Raw genomic sequence first — 22,828 nt, forward strand, 5'->3', positions numbered from 1 at the left:
CCTAAAAGACTCCCATATCGATTGCGCCACCAGGGCTGGCAAAACCTTGGATCACTGTTATTCTAACTTCCGCGACGCATATAAGGCCCTGCCCCGCCCCCCTTTCGGAAAAGCTGACCACGACTCCATTTTGCTGATCCCTGCCTACAGACAGAAACTGAAACAAGAAGCTCCCACGCTGAGGTCTGTCCAACGCTGGTCCGACCAAGCTGATTCCACACTCCAAGATTGCTTCCATCACGTGGACTGGGAAATGCTTCGTATTGCGTCAGGCAACATTATTGACGAATACGCTGATTCGGTGTGCGAGTTCATTAGAACGTGCGTTGAATATGTCGTTCCCATAGCAACGATTAAAACATTCCCAAACCAGAAACCGTGGATTGATGGCAGCATTCGCGTGAAACTGAAAGCGCGAACCGCTGCTTTTAGTCAGGGCAAGGTGACTGGTAATATGACCGAATACAAACAGTGCAGCTATTCCCTCCGTAAGGCTATCAAACAAGTTAAGCGTCAGTATAGAGACAAAGTAGAATCTCAATTCAATGGCTCAGACACAAGAGGTATGTGGCAGGGTCTACAGTCAATCACGGACTATAAAAAGAAATCCAGCTCAGTCACGGACCAGGATGTCTTGCTCCCAGGCAGACTAAATAACTTTTTTGCCCGCTTTGGGGACAATACAGTGCCACTGACACGGCCTGCAATGGAAACATGCGGTCTCTCCTTCACTGCAGCCGAGGTGAGTAAAACATTTAAACGTGTTAACCATCGCAAGGCTGCAGGCCCAGACGGCATCCCCAGCCGCGCCCTCAGAGCATGCGCAGATCAGCTGGCTGGTGTGTTTATGGATATATTCAATCAATCCCTATACCAGTCTGCTGTTCCCACATACTTCAAGAGGGCCACCATTGTTCCTGTTCCCAAGAAAGCTAAGGTAACTGAGCTAAACGACTACTGCCCCGTAGCACTCACTTCCGTCATCATGAAGTGCTTTGAGAGACTAGTCAAGGACCATATCACCTCCACACCCTAGACACCCTAGTCCCACTCCAATTTGCTTACCGCCCAAATAGGTCCACAGACAACGAAATCTCAACCACACTGCACACTGCCCTAACCCATCTGGACAAGAGGAATACCTATGTGAGAATGCTGTTCATCGACTACAGCTCGGCATTTAACACCATAGTACCCTCCAAGCTCGTCATCAAGCTCGAGACACTGGGTCTCGACCCCGCCCTGTGCAACTGGGTACTGGACTTCCTGACGGGCCGCCCCCAAGGTGGTGAGGGTAGGCAACAACATCTCCACCCCGCTTATCCTCAACACTGGGGCCCCACAAGGGTGCGTTCTGAGCCCTCTCCTTTACTCCCTGTTCACCCACGACTGCGCAGCAACGCACGCCTCCAACTCAATCATCAAGTTTGCGGACGACACGAGTGGTAGGCTTGATTACCAACAACGTCGAGATGGCCTACAGAGAGGAGGTGAGGGCCCTCGGAGTGTGGTTTCAGGACAATAACCTCACACTCAACGTCAACAAAACTAAGGAGATGATTGTGGACTTCAGGAAACAGCAGAGGGAACACCCCCCTATCCACATCGATGGAACAGTAGTGGAGAGGGTAGTAAGTTTTAAGTTCCTCGGCATACACATCACAGACAAACTGAATTGGTCCACTCACACAGATAGCATCGTGAAGAAGGCACAGCAGCGCCTCTTCAACCTCAGGAGGCTGAAGAAATTCGGCTTGTCACCAAAAGCACTCACAAACTTCTACAGATGCACAATCGAGAGCATCCTGGCGGGCTGTATCACCGCCTGGTACGGCAACTGCTCCGCCCACAACCGTAAGACTCTCCAGAGGGTAGTGAGGTCTGCACAACGTATCACCGGGGGCAAACTACCCGCCCTCCAGGACACCTACACCACCCGATGTTACAGGAAGGCCATAAAGATCATCAAGGACAACACCCACCCGAGCCACTGCCTGTTCACCCCGCTATCATCCAGAAGGCGAGGTCAGTACAGGTGCATCAAAGCTGGGACCGAGAGACTGAAAAACAGCTTCTATCTCAAGGCCATCAGACTGTTAAACAGCCACCACTCAACTCCAGCCACTTCAATAATGGGAATTGATGGGAAAGGATGTAAAATATATCACTAACCACTTTAAACAATGCTACCTAATATAATGTTTACATACCCTACATTATTCATCTCATATGTATACATATATACTGTACTCTATCATCTACGGCATCCTTATGTAATACATGTATCACTAGCCACTTTAACTATGCCACTTTGTTTACATACTCATCTCATATGTATATACTGTACTCGATACAATCTACTGTACCTTGCCTATGCGGCTCTGCACCACCACTCATTCATATCTTTATGTACATATTCTTTATCCCCTTACACTGTGTATAAGAAATTAGTTTTGGAATTGTTAGTTAGATTACTTGTTGGTTATTACTGCATTGTCGGAACTGGAAGCACAAGCATTTCGCTACACTCGCATTAACATCTGCTAACCATGTGTATGTGACAAATAAAATTTGATTTGATTTGATTTAACCTGCCTAAATGACTACCGACCCATAGCACTCAAGTCTATAGCCATGAAATGCTTTGAAAGGCTGGTCATTGCTCACATCAACATGCCGCCCCATCAGATCCACAGATGATGCAGTTTCTATTGCACTCCACACTGCCCTTTCACACCTGGAAAAAATAAACACTTATGTGAGAATGCTATTCATTGACTACAGTTCAGCGTTCAACACCATACTGCCCTCAAAGCTCATCACTAAGCTGAGGACCCTGGGACTAAACACCTCCCTCTTCAATTGGATCCTGGACTTCTTGACGCCGCCCCCCCAGGTGGTAAGGGTAGGTAACAACACATACGCCACTGTGATCCACAACACGGGGGCCCGTCAGGGGCTTGTATTTAGTCCCCTCCTGTACTCCCTGTTCAATCATGACTGCACAGCCAGGCACGACTCCAACACCATCATTACGTTTGCCAATGTCAAACAGTGATCACCGACAACAACTAGACAGCCTGTAGGGAGGAGGTCAGAGACCTTACCGTGTGGTGCAAGGACAACAACCTCTCCCACAATGTGAGCAAGACAAAGGAGATGATTGTGGATGACAGGAAAAGGATGATCGAGCACGCCCCCATTCTCGTTGACGGGGCTGTAGTGGAGCAGGTTGAGAGTTTCAAGTTCCTTGGTGTCCATATCACCCACAAACAAACATGGTCTAAGCACACCAAGATAGTCATGAAGAGGACACAACAAAACCTATTCCTCCCCAGGAGACTGAAAAGATTTGTTATGGGTCCTCAGATCCTCAAAAGGTTTTACAGCTGCACCATTGAGAGCATCCTGACGGGTTGCATCACTGCCTGGTAAGTCAACTGCTCGGCCTCTGACCGTAAGGCACTACAGAGGGTAGTGGGTATGGCCCAGTACATCACTGGGGCCAAGCTTCCTGCCATCCAGGACCTCTATCCCAGGCCTTGTCAGAGGAAGGCCCTAAAAATATTCTAAGACTCCAGCCACCCTAGTAATAGACTGTTTTCTCTGCTACCGCATGGCAAGCGGTACCGGAGCACCAAGTCTAGGTCCAAGAGGCTTCTAAACAGTTTCCACCCCCAAACCATAAGACTCCTGAATATCTAATTAAATGGCTACCCAGACTATCCCCCTCTTCTACGCTGCTGCTACTCTCTGTTATTATCTATGCATACTCACTTTAATAACTCTACCTACATGTACATATTAACTCAATTACCTCAACACCGGTGACCCCACACATTGACTCTGTACCGGTACCCCCTGTATATAGTCCTGCAATTGTAATTTACTGCTGCTCTTTAATTTTTTGTTATTCTTATCTCTTACTTTTTTTGAAGTCACTCTGGTTCACACTGACTGTTCACACTGACTGCCATAAGATTCATCAGATCTCTCTCCATCTGGCACAGATGCCATGGTTGCCCTTAGTTGGAAGATGTAATCCGGAGAGAGGTGTTTTATACAACAACCTTCTGTGTTCTCTTTTTGACTCCCTATGCATTTGCCATCTCCTTATCTATTTGCTTCTGCCTGACATTCCACTGATGTTAACCTTTCTAGTGCAGGGGTTCCGCTGAAAAGGTAGTGTGTGAAATTCAAAAATATTTTGTAGAAATATGTAACGTTCACACATTAACAAGTCCAATACAGCAAATGAAAGATAAACATCTTGTTAATCTACCCACGTGTCCGATTTCAATAATGCTTTACAGCTAAAGCACAACATATGATTATGTTAGATCACCGCCAAGTCTAAAAAACACACAGCCATTTTTCCAGCCAAAGATAGGAGTCACAAAAAGCAGAAATATAGATAAAATCACTAACATTTAATGATCATCATCAGATCACATTCATAGGACATCATGTTAAACAATACATGTTTGTTTTGTTCGATAATGTGCATTTTTATATCCAAAAATTGCAGTTTACATTGGCGCCTGTTTTGATTCCAAAACATCCGGTGATTTTGCAGAAATACTAATAATAAACATTGATAAAAGATACTAGTGTTATTCACAGAATTAAAGAAAGACTTCTCCTTAATGCAACCGCTGTGTCAGATTTGTCAAACTTTACAGAAAAAGCATAATCTGAGAACGACGCTCAGAACCCAAAACAGCCAGAGAAATAGCCGCCATTTTGGAATCAACACCATAAATATTCATTTATTCCTTTGATGATATTCATCAGAAGGCACTCCCAGGAATGCCAGTTCAACAATAAATGACTGATTTGTTCCATAAAGTTCCATCATTTTATGTCCAAATAGCCACTTGTTGTTAGTGTGTTCAGCCCAGTAATCCATCTTCATGAGGTGCGAGCATTTCATCCAGACAAAAACTTAAAAAGTTACGTTACAGTCCTTAAGAAACATGTCAAACGATGTAGGGAATCAATCGTTAGGACATTTTTAACTTAAAAAATCAATAATGTTCCAACCGGAGAATTCCTTTGTCTTCAGAGAAGCATTGGAAGGGGAGGTAACTCTGTCGGGAGCACGGTAATGAGACAGAGGCACTATGCCAGACCACTGACTCAAACAGGTTTCATGAGCCCCTCCTTTATAGTAGAATCCTCATTCAAGTTTCAAAATACGGTTGACATCTAGTGGAAGCCCTAGGAAGTGCAACCTCATCCATATCTCAATGTGTACTCGGTAGGCCAAGCTTTGAAAAACTACAAACCTCAGATGTCCCACTTCCTGGTTGGATTTTTCTCAGGTTTTCACCTGCCGTATGAGTTCTGTTATACTCACAGACATCATTCAAACAGTTTTAGAAACTACAGTGTTTTCTATCCAATACTACTAATAATAATATGCATACATTAGCATTGGGGACAGAGTAGGAGGCAGTTCACTCTGGGCACGCTATTCATCCAAATTGAAAATGCTGCCCACTATCCCAAAAAGGTTAAAACTCTGTCAACTTCTTCCGTGACAATGTTGATCCCCATTTCTTCCCCATCACTGTCATCAGAAGACTACAATGTCTTCTTCAATCAAAATGTTTTTACCTAAGTCAGCGATTTCCTCATTGTCTGATTAATTTTCAGAATCCGAGAGAGTCAGCATGGCATGATCGTTCCCCAGAAAGTAGTCCTTTGTCGGTAGCACCTGGGAAATTCAGGGAAACAATGTTATTGAGAGCAGTAGCAACATATTTGCTCTTCTCCATGGCTAATGTTATATATTTAGAAAAAACTGCAGTAGAAAGGATTATCTACGCATAAAGAACAGCTGATTTTATAGACACAAGATGCTACACCACAGACCGATCTGAAACTCATCTCTCGGCATGTCCAGCCAACTTATTATCTCAGCCAATCATGGCTATCGGGAAGGTTCCTGTCTATTTCTGTGGCTAAACCAACTAGGCTCATAATTTAACAACTTTATTCGTATTTACAGATGGCATACAAGTTAGTTGTTAATTAAGGCACATGAAAGTTCAAATGTTACAGAAGGCAGTTCTAGCAAAAAACACATTTTGATAAAAAATTCTGAACATTCAAATGGCTCTCCTGTGAAGGTGTGACTTGCGACATACACCTAGTTTCCTGAAACGAGTCAAAAATGCTCTGCCAGCATAACCAGCTAGACCATGCTGGTCAGACCCAGTAGACCAGCATCCGACCAGCACTGACCAGCATGGACCAGCATAGACAAACTTAAAATGTATGCTTGTCAGGGCTGTTTATTTTAGCAGACTAATGGAAGGAAAAGCAGGAAGCAAGGAAAGCACTGGGGATATAGAGAGAGTGGTAAAAAAATGGTATTAGCTTACTGTACGTGTTAAAAGAAATTTAGTCTGTGTCTTTTAACGGAAGGGTTAACTCCCTAGAAAGTTTGGTAACCCACAACCTTTAACCACGTAAGTATCCTGTTCCCATCATAGAATGACAGGAAAAGGTGCAACAAATCGTGCATTTTTGCCTTTTCTCACAGATATTGGGCTAATCTCGTCCCAGACAATGTCGTCCACAAAGCTAATGTTCCATAGACGGTTACAATACACAGTAAATTATCCAGAGGACCCATATAGACACCATATAGACACCTTATTGTGAGGGACTAGTTTTACCCTAATACAGGGGCCAGAAACTCATACCCATCTCTTTGAACTAAAACCACACCCATTATTATCACATTCCTTAGCATGCTCTATTGCAGGTTGGTTTTAAGAATTGTTTGTTTCAATACACTGCGACTCCACTAAATTGGTGTGACAGGGTCTAGCCAAAAAGATCCTAGCCAGAATGATAGAAGTGTAATCATTAACATATGTGTAATCACTGATCTTGGTCCAGTTTTTCACATTTACATGCTGTATGACAGTGATAATCCCTCCCCAAAATATTGGCATGATGATGACTTGACAGGGAGTCATACTGAGACCGTCTATTTAACAAATGAGCCCTGTATCAAACATACACATCAATACACATCAATATACACAATACACCACAATTTATACCATGGCATTGTTGAATACTCATTTCTGATTGGGTTGAAAGGCATTCTAGAGCGCGTATTATTTCTCTATAAAGCATGATATAGCAGTACGGTATAATTCAATGGCAAATGTATTTCAAATCAAATGTATTTCAAATCAAATGTATTTATGTAGCCCTTCGTACATCAGCTGATATCTCAAAGTGCTGTATAGAAACCCAGCCTAAAACCCCAAACAGCAAGCAATGCATGTGTAGAAGCACGGTGGCTAGGAAAAACTCCCTAGAAAGGCCAAAACCTAGGAAGAAACCTAGAGAGGAACCAGGCTATGTGGGGTGGCCAGTCATCTTCTGGCTGTGTCGGGTGGAGATTATAACAGAACATGGCCAAGATGTTCAAATGTTCATAAATGACCAGTATGGTCGAATAATAATAATGCAGAACAGTTGAACCTGGAGCAGCAGCACGGCCAGGTGGACTGGGGACAGCAAGGAGTCATCATGTCAGGTAGTCCTGGGGCAGGTCCTCTGAGAGAGAGAAAGCATGAGAGAAAGAGAGAATTAGAGAGAGTGTCAGGATTTGGCCAGGGTTGTTCCGGGTTTTGGTCACTAGATGCCCCCATTGTGCTTTTTGACCTTATGTTTTTTCCCTTGTTCCCCATTATTATTTGCACCTGTGCCTCTTTTTCCCCTGATTGTATTTAAACCCTTAGTTTCCCTCAGTTCTGTGCTCTGTGTTTGTATGTTAGCACCCAGCCCTAGTGTTCTGTGTATTCTTGTCGATTCCGGTGGATGCTCTTGTGGAATTCTGTTTTTGTTTTTGAGTATCTCTTGAGGCTTTTTTTGTGCTATTCCTACCACCTTTTGGATTTGCCATTTTTTGTATTTAAGGACTTCTCCTTTTTACTTTATTAAATACACCGTCTTAAGTACTGCTGTGTCTGCCTCATCTTCTGGGTTCTGCTGACTATTCGTGGCTCAGTTGGTTAAGTGACTGTTTCTCACTCCGGAGACCCAGGTTCGTAACCGGGTCCTGACAGAGAGCACACTTAAATTCACACAGGACACCGAATAGGACAGGAGAAGTACTCCAGATATAACAAACTGACCCTAGCCTCCCGACACATAAACTACTGCAGCATAAATACTGGAGGCTGAGACAGGAGGGGGAAGGAGACACTGTGGCCCCATCCGAGGGCACCCCCAGACAGGGCCAAACAGGAAGGATATAACCCCACCAACTTTGCCAAAGCACAGCCCCCACACCACTAGAGGGATATCTTCAACCACCAACTTACCATCCTGAGACAAGGCTGAGCATAGCCCACAAAGATCTCCCCCACGGCACAACCCAGGGGGGGCCGCCAACCCAGACAGGATGACCACATCAGTGAATCAACCCACTCAGGTGACGCACCCCTTCCAGGGACGGTATGAGAGAGCCCCAGTAAGCCAGTGACTCAGCCCCTGTAATAGGGTTAGAGAGGCAGAGAATCCCAGTGGAAAGAGGGGAACCGGCCAGGCAGAGACAGCAAGGGCGGTTCGTTGCTCCAGAGCCTTTCCGTTCACCTTCCCACTCCTGGGCCAGACTACACTCAATCATATGACCCACTGAAGAGATGAGTCTTCAGTAAAGACTTAAAGGTTGAGACCGAGTTTGCGTCTCTGACCTGGGTAGGCAGACCGTTCCATAAAAATGGAGCTCTATAGGAGAAAGCCCTGCCTCCAGCTGTTTGCTCAGAAATTCTGGGGACAATTAGGAGGCCTGCGCCTTGTGACTGTAGCGTACGTGTAGGTATGTACGGCAGGACCAAATCCGAGGTAGGTAGGAGCAAGCCCATGTAATGCTTTGTAGGTTAGCAGTAAAACCTTGAAATCAGCCCTTGCTTTGACAGGAAGCCAGTGTAGGGAGGCTAGCACTGGAGTAATATGATCAACTTTTTTGGTTCTAGTCAGGATTCTAGCAGCCGTATTTAGCACTAACTGAAGTTTATTTAGTGCTTTATCTGGGTAGCCGGAAAGTAGAGCATTGCAGTAGTCTAAACCTAGAAGTGACAAAAGCATGGATTAATTTTTCGGCATCATTTTTGGACAGAAAGTTTCTGATTTTTGCAATGTTACGTAGATGGAAAAAAGATGTCCTTGAAATGGTCTTGATATGTTCTTCAAAAGAGAGATCAGGGTCCAGAGTAACGCCGAGGTCCTTCACAGTTTTATATGAGACGACTGTACAACCATTAAGATTAATTGTCAGATTCAACAGAAGATCTCTTTGTTTCTTGGGACCTAGAACAAGCATCTCTGTTTTGTCCGAGTTTAAAAGTAGAACGTTTGCAGCCATCCAATTCCTTATGTCTGAAACACATGCTTCTAGCGAGGGCAATTTTGGGGCTTCACCATGTTTCATTGAAATGTACAGCTGTGTGTCATCCGCATAGCAGTGAAAGTTAACATTATGTTTTCGAATGACATCCCCAAGAGGTAAAATATATAGTGAAAACAATAGTGGTCCTAAAACGGAACCTTGAGGAACACCGAATTTACAGTTGCTTTGTCTGAGGACAAACCATTCACAGAGACAAACTGATATCTTTCCGACAGATAAGATCTAAACCAGGCCAGAACTTGTCCGTGTAGACCAATTTGGGTTTCCAATCTCTCCAAAAGAATGTGGTGATCGATGGTATCAAAAGCAGCACTAAGGTCTAGGAGCACGAGAACAGATGCAGAGCCTCGGTCTGATGCCATTAAAAGGTCCTTTACCACCTTCACAAGTGCAGTCTCAGTGCTATGATGGGGTCTAAAACCAGACTGAAGCATTTCGTATACATTGTTTGTCTTCAGGAAGGCAGTGAGTTGCTGCGCAACAGCCTTTTCTAAAATTTGAGAGGAATGGAAGATTCGATATAGGCCGATAGTTTTTTATATTTTCTGGGTCAAGGTTTGGCTTTTTCAAGAGAGGCTTTATTACTGCCACTTTTAGTGAGTTTGGTACACATCTGGTGGATAGAGAGATGTTTATTATGTTCAACATAGGAGGACCAAGCACAGGAAGCAGCTCTTTCAGTAGTTTAGTTGGAATAGGGTCCAGTATGCAGCTTGAAGGTTTAGAGGCCATGATTATTTTCATCATTGTGTCAAGAGATATAGTACTAAAACACTTGAGCGTCTCTCTTGATCCTAGGTCCTGGCAGAGTTGTGCAGACTCAGGACAACTGAGCTTTGAAGGAATATGCAGATTTAAAGAGGAGTTCATAATTTGCTTTCTAATAATCATGATCTTTTCCTCAAAGAAGTTCATGAAATTATCATTGCTAAAGTGAAAGCTATCCCCTCTCTTGGGGAATGTTGCTTTTTAGTTAGCTTTTCAATTAAGTTAGAAAAATTGGATGATCGAGCAGCAGTAAGGGCTCTTCGGTACTGCACAGTACTGTCTTTCCAAGCTAGTCGGAAGACTTCCAGTTTGGTGTGGCGCCATTTCCGTTCCAATTTTCTGGAAGCTTGCTTCAGAAGTCGGGTATTTTCTGTGTACCAGGTAGCTAGTTTCTTATGAGAAATGTTTTTAGTTTTTAGGGGTTCAACTGCATCTAGGGTATTGCGCAAGGTTAAAGTGAGTTCCTCAGTTAGGTGGTTAACTGATTTTTGTCCTCTGGCGTCCTTGGGTAGACAGAGGGAATCTGGAAGGACATCAAGGAATCTTTGTGTTGTCTGTGAATTTATAGCACGACTTTTGATGTTCCTTGGTTGGGGTCTGAGCAGATTATTTGTTGCAATTGCAAACGTAATAAAATGGTGGTCCGATAGTCCAGGATTATGAGGAAAAACATTAAGATCCACAACATTTATTCCATGGGACAAAACTTGGTCCAGAGTATGACTGTGACAGTGAGTGGGTCCAGAAACATGTTGAACAAATCCCACTGAGTCGATGATGGCTCCGAAAGCCTTTTGGAGTGGGTCTGTGGACTTTTCCATGTGAATATTAAAGTCACCAAAGATTAGAATATTATCTGCTATGACTACAAGGTCCGATAGGAATTCAGGGAACTCAATGAGGAACGCTATATATGGCCCAGGAGGCCTGTAAACAGTAGCTATAAAAAGTGATTGAGTCGGCTGCATAGATTTCATGACTAGAAGCTCAAAAGACGAAAATGTCATTTTTTTTTGTAAATTGAAATTTGCTATCGTAAATGTTAGCAACACCTCTGCCTTTGCGGGATGCACGTGTGGATATGGTCACTAGTGTAGCCAGGAGGTGAGGCATCATTTAACACAGTAAATTCATCAGGTTTAAGCCATGTTTCAGTCAGGCCAATCACATCAAGATTATGATCAGTGATTAGTTCATTGACTATAATTGCCTTTGAAGTAAAGGATCTAACATTAAGTAGCCCTATTTTGAGATGTGAGGTATCATGATCTCTTTCAATAATGACAGGAATGGAGGTGGTCTTTATCCTAGTGAGATTGCTAAGGCGAACACCGCCATGTTTAGTTTTGCCCAACCTAGGTCGAGGCACAGACACGGTCTCAATGGTGATAGCTGAGCTGACTACACTGACTGTGCTAGTGGCAGACTCCACTATGCTGGCAGGCTGGCTAACAGCCTGCTGCCTGGCCTGCACCCTATTTCATTGTGGAGCTAGAGGCGTTAGAGCCCTGTCTATGTTGGTAGATAAGATGAGAGCACCCCTCCAGCTAGGATGGAGTCCGTCACTCCTCAGCAGGTCAGGCTTGGTCCTGTTTGTGGGTGAGTCCCAGAAAGAGGGTCAATTATCAGAAATTATCTTTTGGGAGGGGCAGAAAACAGTTTTCAACCAGCGATTGAGTTGTGAGACTCTACTGTAGAGCTCATCACTCCCCCTAACTGGGAGGGGGCCAGAGACAATTACTCGATGCCGACACATCTTTCTAGCTGATTTACACGCAGAAGCTATGTTACGCTTTTCTCCCTACTTTTTTTTTTTTACTTTTCTCCCTACTACTGCCTTCTCATAGTCTGTTTCAAGGTGGTCCAGCCTTGAGAGAAGAAATTCCTGTTTTTTTCCTCCCTTGTTGTTGTTAGGAATGGGTATCTATGCTTTGTATCAGCTCTGTTTCCATGTACCTGTTTTTGTGCAGCTTGACGCGCAGCTGTGTTGCCCTCCCTCGACTCTGTACAGCACACTATGTTAATCCGCTACAAAGCATAGTGATCAACTCCAATTATGTTTAGTGCTGCTCTGCGTGTTGCCCCCACCACCACCACCATGGTGTGGGGACCTTTGTTACTGTTATCCAGAGCAGGCCGCAAATGAGACCAGCCATCTGTAGTACAGTCTACTCGTGCATCCGACCAGAGCCCCAGTGGAACAGGTTACCTGAGCTGGCTTGCCAGGCACACAACGGGCTTTGAGGAAGTTCAAAGGTGAATGTCTTTTGCAAGACGTGGTTGTGGATCCTGGATCAGATCAGTGGATGGGGTAATTGTAAAGCAAAAGTTTCATGTTGATTCGGATCAGATCCAATCTTCTCCAATCTCCATGAAGGCAAGTCAATGAGCGCTTCTGCTAAATTATATTTTTCACCTTTTAGATGTTTTTCTTTCTATGGGTACGGACACTCAGATATTTTGTGTTTGAGAATTATGGATTTGAACCAATGTTTTTTTCAATGGGGTAATCGTTGATGGATGATTGACAACGGAGATGATTGTCCGTCAAAAATCATACAATATGTCGGCCTTTTGACGTGAATTGAACTTTTCATGGACAAAAACAGAAAATGGATGAATCCATGTTCATCCGTCTCTGTGTGGCCTCAGCCTAATTGGATACTTACAAGGATAGTGAAAATAAAAATCTTCAGAAGCCTTTTTTCTGTTGCAATTTTTACCCCCCCCCTTATCCTGACTACAATCTTGTCTCGTCACCGCAACTTCCCAACTGGCTCAGGAGAGGCGAAGGTCGAGTCATGCGTCCTCCGAAACATGACCAGCCAAGCCACGCTTCTTAACACCCACTTGCTTAACCCAGAAACCAGATGCACTAATGTGCCAAAGGAAACACAGTTCAACTGACGATAGAGTCAGCCTGCAGGCACCCAGCCCACCACAAGGAGTCGCTAGAGCTCGATGAGCCAAGTAACGCCCCAAGTAAAGAGGAACAAAGAGGAGGTGTGGAGAGAGGTGTAGAAGACAGACGAGGAAAGAGATAAAACAGAGGAGCAGGGAAGACAGCATATGATTAATGATTTATAGTGCTACGCTAATATTCTCTCAGTTCATCACAATTACATAGTAACTCTAGCGGCGTCTCCTAACCGGCCTTGGGCTCCCAGTCGGCCCAAAGGTTAAGAGCAGGTGAGGTGGCGATGACAGGACTGGCTTCCTCTCTCACATCAACACATGCCTGCAGATGAGAGACAAATGGATAGAGAGAGCATGAGTAAGCTTTGTGTTTTTTTATTCTACAGTGGTCAGTTATCACAATCATCAGGAGGTGAAATGCAAAACTGACCTTGGATCATTAACTCTGGGATTACTACATCTCTATCTGTATTTCAATGTAAAGCATCTCTTTAATAATACGACCAAGTGACCTCTCACCTATGATCATGCTGTGCCCTCTGTGTCAGCCAGTTCAGATGCGGGAGGGATTCACCTGCTGATTTAACTGTATGTGTGTAGTCTCACCTGGTGTCCACACTAAGTGGCTACAGAGTACTTTATGTTGAAAAACAGACACATGAGGATAAACAATAGAAGGTAATGTCATTATTAGACTTTTACATTAATAACAGATCACAATTTTTTCCCACCTTTATTTAATCAGGTAGGCAAGTTGAGAACAAGTTCTCATTTACAATTGCGACCTGGCCAAGATAAAGCAAAGCAGTTCGACACATACAACGACACAGACATACACATGGAGTAAAACAAACATACAGTCAATAATACAGTAGAAACAAGTCTATATACGATGTGAGCAAATGAGGTGAGATAAGGGAGGTAAAGGCAAAGTAAAGTAAATACAACATAGCAAGTAAAACACTGGAATGGTAGATTTGCAGTGGAAGAATGTGCAAAGTAGAAATAAAAATAAATGGGTGCAAAGGTGCGAAATAAATAAATGAAATAAATACAGTAGGGAAAGAGGTAGTTGATTGGGCTAAATTATAGGTGGGCTATGTACAGGTGCAGCTGCTCTGACAGCCGGTGCTAGTGAGGAAGATAAGTGTTTCCAGTTTCAGAGATTTTTGTAGTTCGTTCCAGTCATACAGGTGGGTGATGCTATGGTGACCAGCGAGCTGAGATAAGGGGGGACTTTACCTAGCAGGGTCTTGTAGATGACCTGGAGCCAGTGGGTTTGGCGACGAGTATGAAGCGAGGGCCAGCCAACGAGAGCGTACAGGTCGCAATTGTGGGTAGTATATGGGGCTTTGGTGACAAAACGGATGGCACTGTGATAGACTGCATCCAATTTGTTAAGTAGGGTATTGGAGGCTATTTTGTAAATGACATCGCCGAAGTCAAGGATTGGTAGGATGGTCAGTTTTACAAGGGTATGTTTGGCAGCATGAGTGAAGGATGCTTTGTTGTGAAATAGGAAGCCAATCCTAAATTTAACTTTGGATTGGAAATGTTTGATGTGGGTCTGGAAGGAGACCCACATCATCTAGCGTCGAGCAATCCCGTATCTGGGAGCGTAATCATAGCCTCAAGCTCATTAGCATAATGCAACGTTAACTATTCATGCAAATGAAATGAAATAAATATATTGGCTCACAAGCTTAGCCTTTTGTTAACAACACTGTCATCTCAGATTTTCAAAATATGCTTTTCAACCATAGCTACACAAGCATTTGTGTAAGATTATTGATAGCTAGCATCCGGGATCGTGACTAAAGCCTCAGGCTCATTAGCATAACGCAACGTTAACGATTTCTGAAAATCGCAAATAAAATTAAAATAATGCGTTTGCTCTCAAGCTTAGCCTTTTCTTAACAACACTGTCATCTCAGATTTTCAAAATATGCTTTTGAACCATAGAAATGGACTAATTTGTGTAAGAGTATGCAAAGCTAGCATAGCATTTTGAGTAGCATTTAGCACGCAACATTTTCACAAAAACCAGATAACCAAATAAATAAAATCATTAACTTTGAAGAGCTTCAGATGTTTTCAATGAGGAGACTCTCAGTTACATAGCAAATGTGCAGTTTTTCAAAAAAATATTATTTGTGTAGGACAAATCGCTCCGTTTTGTTCACGTTTGGCTATGAAAAAAACCTGTATACAGTTATAGCCTGAAGCTCATTAGCATAATGTAACGTTAACGATTTCTGAAAATCGCAAATAAAATGAAAATAATGCATCTGCTCTCAAGCTTAGCCTTTTCTTAACAACACTGTCATCTCAGATTTTCAAAATATGCTTTTGAACCATAGAAATGGACTAATTTGTGTAAGAGTATGCAAAGCTAGCATAGCATTTTGTGTAGCATGTAGCACGCAACATTTTCACAAAAGCCAGATAACCAAATAAATAAAATCATTTACCTTTGAAGAGCTTCTGATGTTTTCAATGAGGAGACTCTCAGTCACATGCCAAATGCGCAGTGTTTCCTGAAAGCGTCTGTGTGTAGGAGAAATCGTTCCGTTTTCTACATTGCGCCTGGCTACTGAAACGAACCGAAAATGCAGTCACCTACAACGTAAAACTTTTTCCGGATTAACTACATAATATCGACCGAAACATGGCAAACGTTGTTTGGAATCAGTCCTCAAGGTGTTTTTTCACACATCTCTTCATTGACATGCAGTTCGTGGAAGCTTGCTTTCCTCTCTGTATTCCTTGGAAAAATACTGGCAGGTGACTTTTGCGCACCAATTTCGGCGCAGGACACCGGGCGGACACGTGGTAAATGTGGTCTCTTATGGTCAATCTTCCAATGATCTGCCTACAAATACGTCACAATGCTGCAGACACCTTGGGGAAACGACAGAGAGGGTTGATTCATTCCTCTTGCGTTCACAGCCATATAAGGAGATCATGACAAACAGAGCCTCAAAAATCCTTGTCATTTCCTGGATGCCATCTCATCTTGGTTTTGCCTGAAGCTCACGTTCTAGGGCACGCACAGAGAAGATCTTTGTATTTCTGGACACGTCAGAGTGTTTTCTTTCGAACAGTAGCAATTATATGCATAGTCGAGCATCTTTTTGTGACAAAATATCTTGTTTAAAACGGGAACGTTTTTCATCCAAAAATGAAATTGCGCCCCTAGAGTTCCAAGAAGTTAAGCCTAGCATTCAGCAGGCAACATTTTCACAAAAACAAGAAAAGCATTCAAATAAAATCATTTACCTTTGAAGAACTTCGGATGTTTTCAATGAGGAGACTCTCAGTTAGCCTCTTGATACTCCCCATCCCGGATCCGGGATCGAGAATAAAGCCTCAGGCTCATTAGCATAACGCAACGTTAACGATTTCTGAAAATCGCAAATAAAATGAAAATAATGCGCCTGCTCTCAAGCTTAGCCTTTTCTTAACAACACTGTCATCTCAGATTTTCAAAATATGCTTTTGAACCATAGCAATTCACTAATTTGTGTAAGAGTATGCAAAGCTAGCTTAGCATTTTGAGTAGCATTTAGCACGCAACATTTTCACAAAAACCAGATAACCAAATAAATAAAATCATTTACCTTTGAAGAGCTTCGGATGTTTTCAATGAGGAGACTCTCAGTTACATAGCAAATGTTCAGTTTTTCCTGAAAGAATATTTGTGTAGGAGAAATCGCTCCGTTTTGTACATCACATTTGGCTACCGAAACGAAACGAAAATTCAGTCACCAACAACGTCAAACTTTTTCCGAATTAACTCCATAATATTGACCGAAACATGGCAAACGTTGTTTGGAATCAATCCTCAAGGTGTTTTTTCAGATATCTCTTCATTGATATATCGTTCGTGGAAGCCTGCTTTCTTCTCTGAATTCCATGGAAAAATACTTGCAGCTGAGGTTTGCGCACCAATTTCGGCGCAGGACACCGGGCGGACACCTGGTAAATGTGGTCTCTTATGGTCAATCTTCCAATGATATGCCTACAAATACGTCACAATGCTGCAGACACCTTGGGGAAACGACAGAAAAGGCAGGCTCATTCCTCTCGCATTCACAGCCATATAAGGAGACAATGGAAAACGGAGCCTCAAAAATCCTGCTGATTTCCTGGATGCCGTTTCATCTTGGTTTTGCCTGTAGCTCACGTTCTAGGGCACGCACAGAGAATATCTTTGCAGTTCTGGAAACGTCAGAGTGTTTTCTTTCCAAAGCTACCAATTATATGCATAGTCGAGCATCTTTTTGTGACAAAATATTGAGCTTAAAACGGGCACGTCTTTTTATCCAAAAATGAAATAGCGCCCCCATAGCATCAAGAGGTTTTAAATAGCAAATGTTCAGTTGTTCCAAAAATATTATTTGTGTACGAGAAATCGCTCCATTTTGTTCATCACGTTTGGCTAAGAAAACCCCCCGAAAATTCAGTCATTACAACGCCAAACTTTTTTCCAAATTAACTCCATAATATCGACAGAAACATGGCAAACGTTTAGAATCAATCCTCAAGGTGTTTTTCACATATCTATTCGATGATAAATCGTTCGTGGCAGTTGCCTTTCTCCTCTGAACCCAATGGAAAAGTGGACGCAGCTGGAGATTGCGCAATAATTTCGACGGAGGACACCAAGCGGACACCGGGTAAATGTAGTCTCTTATGGTCAATCTTCCAATGATATGCCTACAAATACGTCACAATGCTGCAGACACCTTGGGGAAATGACAGAAAGTGTAGGCTCATTCCTGGCGCATTCACAGCCATATAAAGAGACATTGGAATGAAATGTCATCTTGGTTTCGCCTGTAGCATTAGTTCTGTGGCACTCACAGACAATATATTTGCAGTTTTGGAAACGTCAGAGTGTTTTCTTTCCAAAGCTGTCAATTATATGCATAGTCAAGCATCTTTTCGTGACAAAATATCTTGTTTAAAACGGGAACTTTTTTTTATCCAAAAATTAAAAGAGCGCCCCCTATATCGAAGAAGTTAATGTTACACAATACATGTATGTTTTGTTTGATAAAGTTCATATTTATATAAAACAATCTCAGTATACATTGGTACATTACGTTCAGTAATGTTTTGCTTCCAAAACATCAAAACATTGCTACCAAAACATCCTTATCATAAATGTTGATGAAAATATGTGCATAAGTGTTGGAACTTTAGATACACTTCTCCCTAATACAACCGCTGTGTGAGATTTTAAAAAAGCAGTAATCTGAGTACAGAGCTCAGACAACAAAACAAGCCATACAGATATCCACCATGTTGTGGAGTCAACAGAAATAGCATTATAAATATTCACTTACCTTTGATGATCTTCATCAGAATGCACTCTCAGGAATCCCAGTTCCACAATAAATGTTTGATTTGTTCGATAAAGTCCATAATTTATGTCCAAATACCTCCTTTTTGTTAGAGCGTTTAGTACACAATCCAAACTCACGAGGAGCGGGCAAGTCCAGGTGTAAGTTTAGATGAAAAGTCATATTACAGTTCGTAGAAACATGTCAAACGAAGTATAGAATCAATCTTTAGGATGTTTTTATCATAAATCTTCAATAATGTTCCAACCGGAGAATTCCTTGTCTGTAGAAATGCGATGGAACGCAGCTAACTCTCAGGTGAGCGCGCGTGATCAGCTCATGCCACTCTGCCAGACCACTGACTCAATCAGCTCTCATTCCACCCTCCTTCACAGTAGAAATATCAAACAAGGTTCTAAAGAATGTTGACATCTAGTGGAAGCCTTAGGAAGTGCAATATGACCCCAAAGACACTGTATATTCGATAGGAAATGACTTAAAAATCTACAAACCTCAGATTTCCCACTTCCTGGTTAGATTTTTTCTCAGGTTTTTGCCTGCCATATGAGTTCTGTTATACTTACAGATATCATTCAAACTGTTTTAGAAACTTCAGAGTGTTTTTTATCCAAATCTACTAAGAATATGCATATATTAGCAACTGGGCTTGAGTAGCAGGCAGTTTACTCTGGGCACATTATTCAACCAAGCTACTCAATACTGCCCCCAGCCATAAGAATTTAAAGGGTGATTATTCCAACTCCCTGTGAAATGCTGCAGATCTACCCATAGACAAGGTAGGAACACATATCACACAGAGAAGAGGTGGATAGAATTTGACAGGTCAAGGTAGCCTTCTTCCTCCAAACTGTGCAGGAAGTTGTAGTACTGACATGTCACAGCACTCCAAACACATTTCCATAAGCATTCCACTCTAACAGAGAGAAAGAAAAGTGCTTTTGTGGGGGGGGGGGGGTGAACCTAATCTCCCTAACTCTTCTCCATTCTACATGATGGCCCATTGCTTGGAGACTTCCTTTGTCCATTCTAAAGCCCGCATGGTGCATCGTTGCCTTAATGGCCCAGACTTTCTGGTCTAACTCTTCATCGGAAATATCAGAATAGCATTCCCTGACAGATATATTGTGTTCTTTCAACCTTCTGTAAAAAAAAGCTAACCGTTACATTGTCATGAAATATGAAATATGGTTGCCATGAAAGAAAGTTAACCTCTCTGTGCACGGAGCCCGCTAGCGGGCTGAAATTCCACAACATACGGTGATCGCTACATAAATAATCATATTTAACATTCATGAAAATACAAGTGTCTCACATGTATCAAAAGCCTAGAATCTTGCTAAACCAACTGCGTTATCAGATTTAAAAGAGGATTTACAGCGAAAGATATTGATGCTGAGCGTAGAGCCCCATAAACAAAACATTTTTTAACCAGCACAGGCGTAACATAATCACAAACTGCATTAAAATACAATGTTTACCTTTGACGATCTTCGTCTGTTTGCAATTTCAATGCTCATTGTTACACAATGAATGATCTTTTGTTTGATAAAATCAGTTTTTATAGCCTAACACAAAACATTTTGTGAACTGCTTGTGTCATGAATTCCGTCTCATTCCATTTTCGACGACACATTCCAGGTAAATAACCCACACAGAACGTGACTTTTCCAGTCATGTTTGGTTTCACTGCAATCAACTGGTTTGTTTGTAACACAATCAAACGTGATGGTCCATTTCGCGGGACATATTGACTGAAAGAAACCGATTTGAAGACAACAAGTCATGACATCATTTTGCACCAATGATTTGTCTGCTGTTTCGTTGATTGACTGACTTTTAACCCAATGACCACTGATCGTCTTGAAATCTAGCTGGGTAGATAGCCAGTGAGCTGAGCTAAAAGGCAATACGCCATGTTTATGTGTTGCAAGACCAACCCATGTAGTAAACTTCAGCGTAAAGTGAGTAATTCGCTATTGAAGTTTCATACCGGAAGGAGCTACGCATATTACGCCCTGCATTGTTTGGTGACCGCGCAGATTCAACTGTTTACATATCAATCATTATGCCGACTAAGTCAGGGAAAGCTAAATCTAAGTCTCGATATACAGATGAACACACAATTTTGGAATAAATTGATTGGGAAGGTGAGACAGAGATTGTTTTAGGACGCTTCATTTAGCAATTGTGGAGGAACCGGAGAGGACATCATTTTGGACTGGTAAGTTCTTATCATGCTAATGCCCTTGTTTGAAATTAATAATATAAAATATTATTTGTAATTTTTTTATTTTATTTAGAAGCAATATATAAACATGTAATGTTATGAAATGTGAGATGCGTGTGTCTGCCGCCCCACCCCAACCCACATGAAATAGCCTATTTGAGGCTGTTGAGGAGAGGGCAGGACCACATCAATGGCCAAAGTGAAATGGAGACAGTAGATACAGCTGGTCTGTCATAATATAATAGAGACAGTAGATGTAGCTGAAATGTCATAATATAAAAGAGACAGTAGATCTAGCAGGTAATAATAATATAATAATATATTCAACCTAATACATTCAACCTTCAACTCTCTATATATATCTGTTTATTATACCTGTTGATACAGGGCTCATATGTGAAACTATTCTAACTGAGCCTTTTCTTTCACAGTGACACTGACTCCGAATGGGAGTCTTATCCGGTGTCCTGTGTGAATTTAAATATGCTTTCTCTAATTCTCTCTTTCTCTCTCTCGGAGGACCTGAGCCATAGGACCATGCGTCAGGACTACCTGGCATGATGACTCCTTGCTGTCCCCAGACCACCTGGCCTTGCCGCGGTTCCATAGCCTGCGGCCTGCGGCTATGGAACCCTAAACTGTTCATTTTTACTCTTGAGGTGCTGTCCTGTTGCACCCTCTACAACCACTGTGATCTCCACCCGGCACAGCCAGAAGAGGTCTGGCCACCACTCATAGCCTGGTTCCTCTCTAGGTTTCTTCCTCGGTTTTTGCCTTTCTAGGGAGTTTTTCCTAGCCAATGTGATTCTACACCTGCATTGCTTGCTGTTTGGGGTTTTAGGCTGGGGCTATATAAATAGATTTGATTTGATAGAGGACTGAGGGTCTTCCAAATATTGAAAGTGTGTAAATAGTTACCCATGTTATTTTGTAAATGTATATATATTTTTTTTCTTCATATTTTTTTATCAATAATTATTATTTTTTCCATTTTTTTTTCATGTAGTTTTTTCAATTTTGGGGGGTGTGTGTTAGAATACCATTTTGGTATTTTTTATATAGTTATTTGTTTCAAAATGTATACCTTCACCAATTTGGCCACTTGAGTACATTTGGGCTACTTGTGTGGGACACCTGGGTTACTTTATGATAAATGTCATGTAAGCACACTCATTTTGGAAGTTATCATTCTGAAACTTTGCACAAGTACTGTTGCCCTCTTATATTTTTCACTGAAATTGTCCCCATCATCCTATCTGAATGTTTGTTTTATCTTGTTCTATTAAAGATGATGATACAAAAATAAAAAACGTATGTTTTTTTAAATTGTTTTATCTAAACCAGATCTATTGTGTTATATTCTCCTACATTCAATTCACATGTACACAAACTTCAGAGTGTTTTCTTTCAAATGGTACCAAGAATATGCATATCCTTGGTTCTGTGCCTGTTAGATTTGGGTATGTCTTCAGGCGGAAATTCCACAAAGTAGGGGGTGAGCTGTAAGAGTTAAGATAAATTCAACTGAAAATGGCAAGAACAGTCATTCGTAGCTAAATGTTTTTGGTTAGCTTGATAATAATAATTGCATGATTTATCATTCTACGGTATGAATGTATCTATGTAATATAGTAGAATGTTATGAACCACACTGAATTGTAGGAGATAACTACTAGCTATTTAGAAGTTGGACGGAAGAACGCCCAGTGCTGCTTACCTGAGATGTCATCATCACACACAGTCTTTTGTAGGTGTCCACTATGACTTCCTTTGTGTCGGAAAGAAAGGCTGCACAGTATTGTTTGTAGTCAAACTGACACTCATAAAATTGCCAAAATGAGGGTGGTTGTAACAAAATTAAGTTTTGATATCAAATTCATTTTTCTTCTCAAAATGTTTTTGGGGGAATATAATGCATAAAGTTTTGCGCAAATATTTGATTGCGACATTTTTTTAAACTTCGATTCGCTCTCAACAAAAAGACACAAATGTACCTCCATAGAATAACATTTTTGCCTGTGAATAACCATGCAAAACTTCATGCAAACCTGCTATGCAGAATTCTTGACGCACAACTAAAGGTGCTGCCATATCCTGCAAGCATGC

Source organism: Oncorhynchus masou, chromosome 24 (genome assembly GCF_036934945.1).
Source record: "Oncorhynchus masou masou isolate Uvic2021 chromosome 24, UVic_Omas_1.1, whole genome shotgun sequence".
NCBI lineage: Eukaryota > Metazoa > Chordata > Actinopteri > Salmoniformes > Salmonidae > Oncorhynchus > Oncorhynchus masou.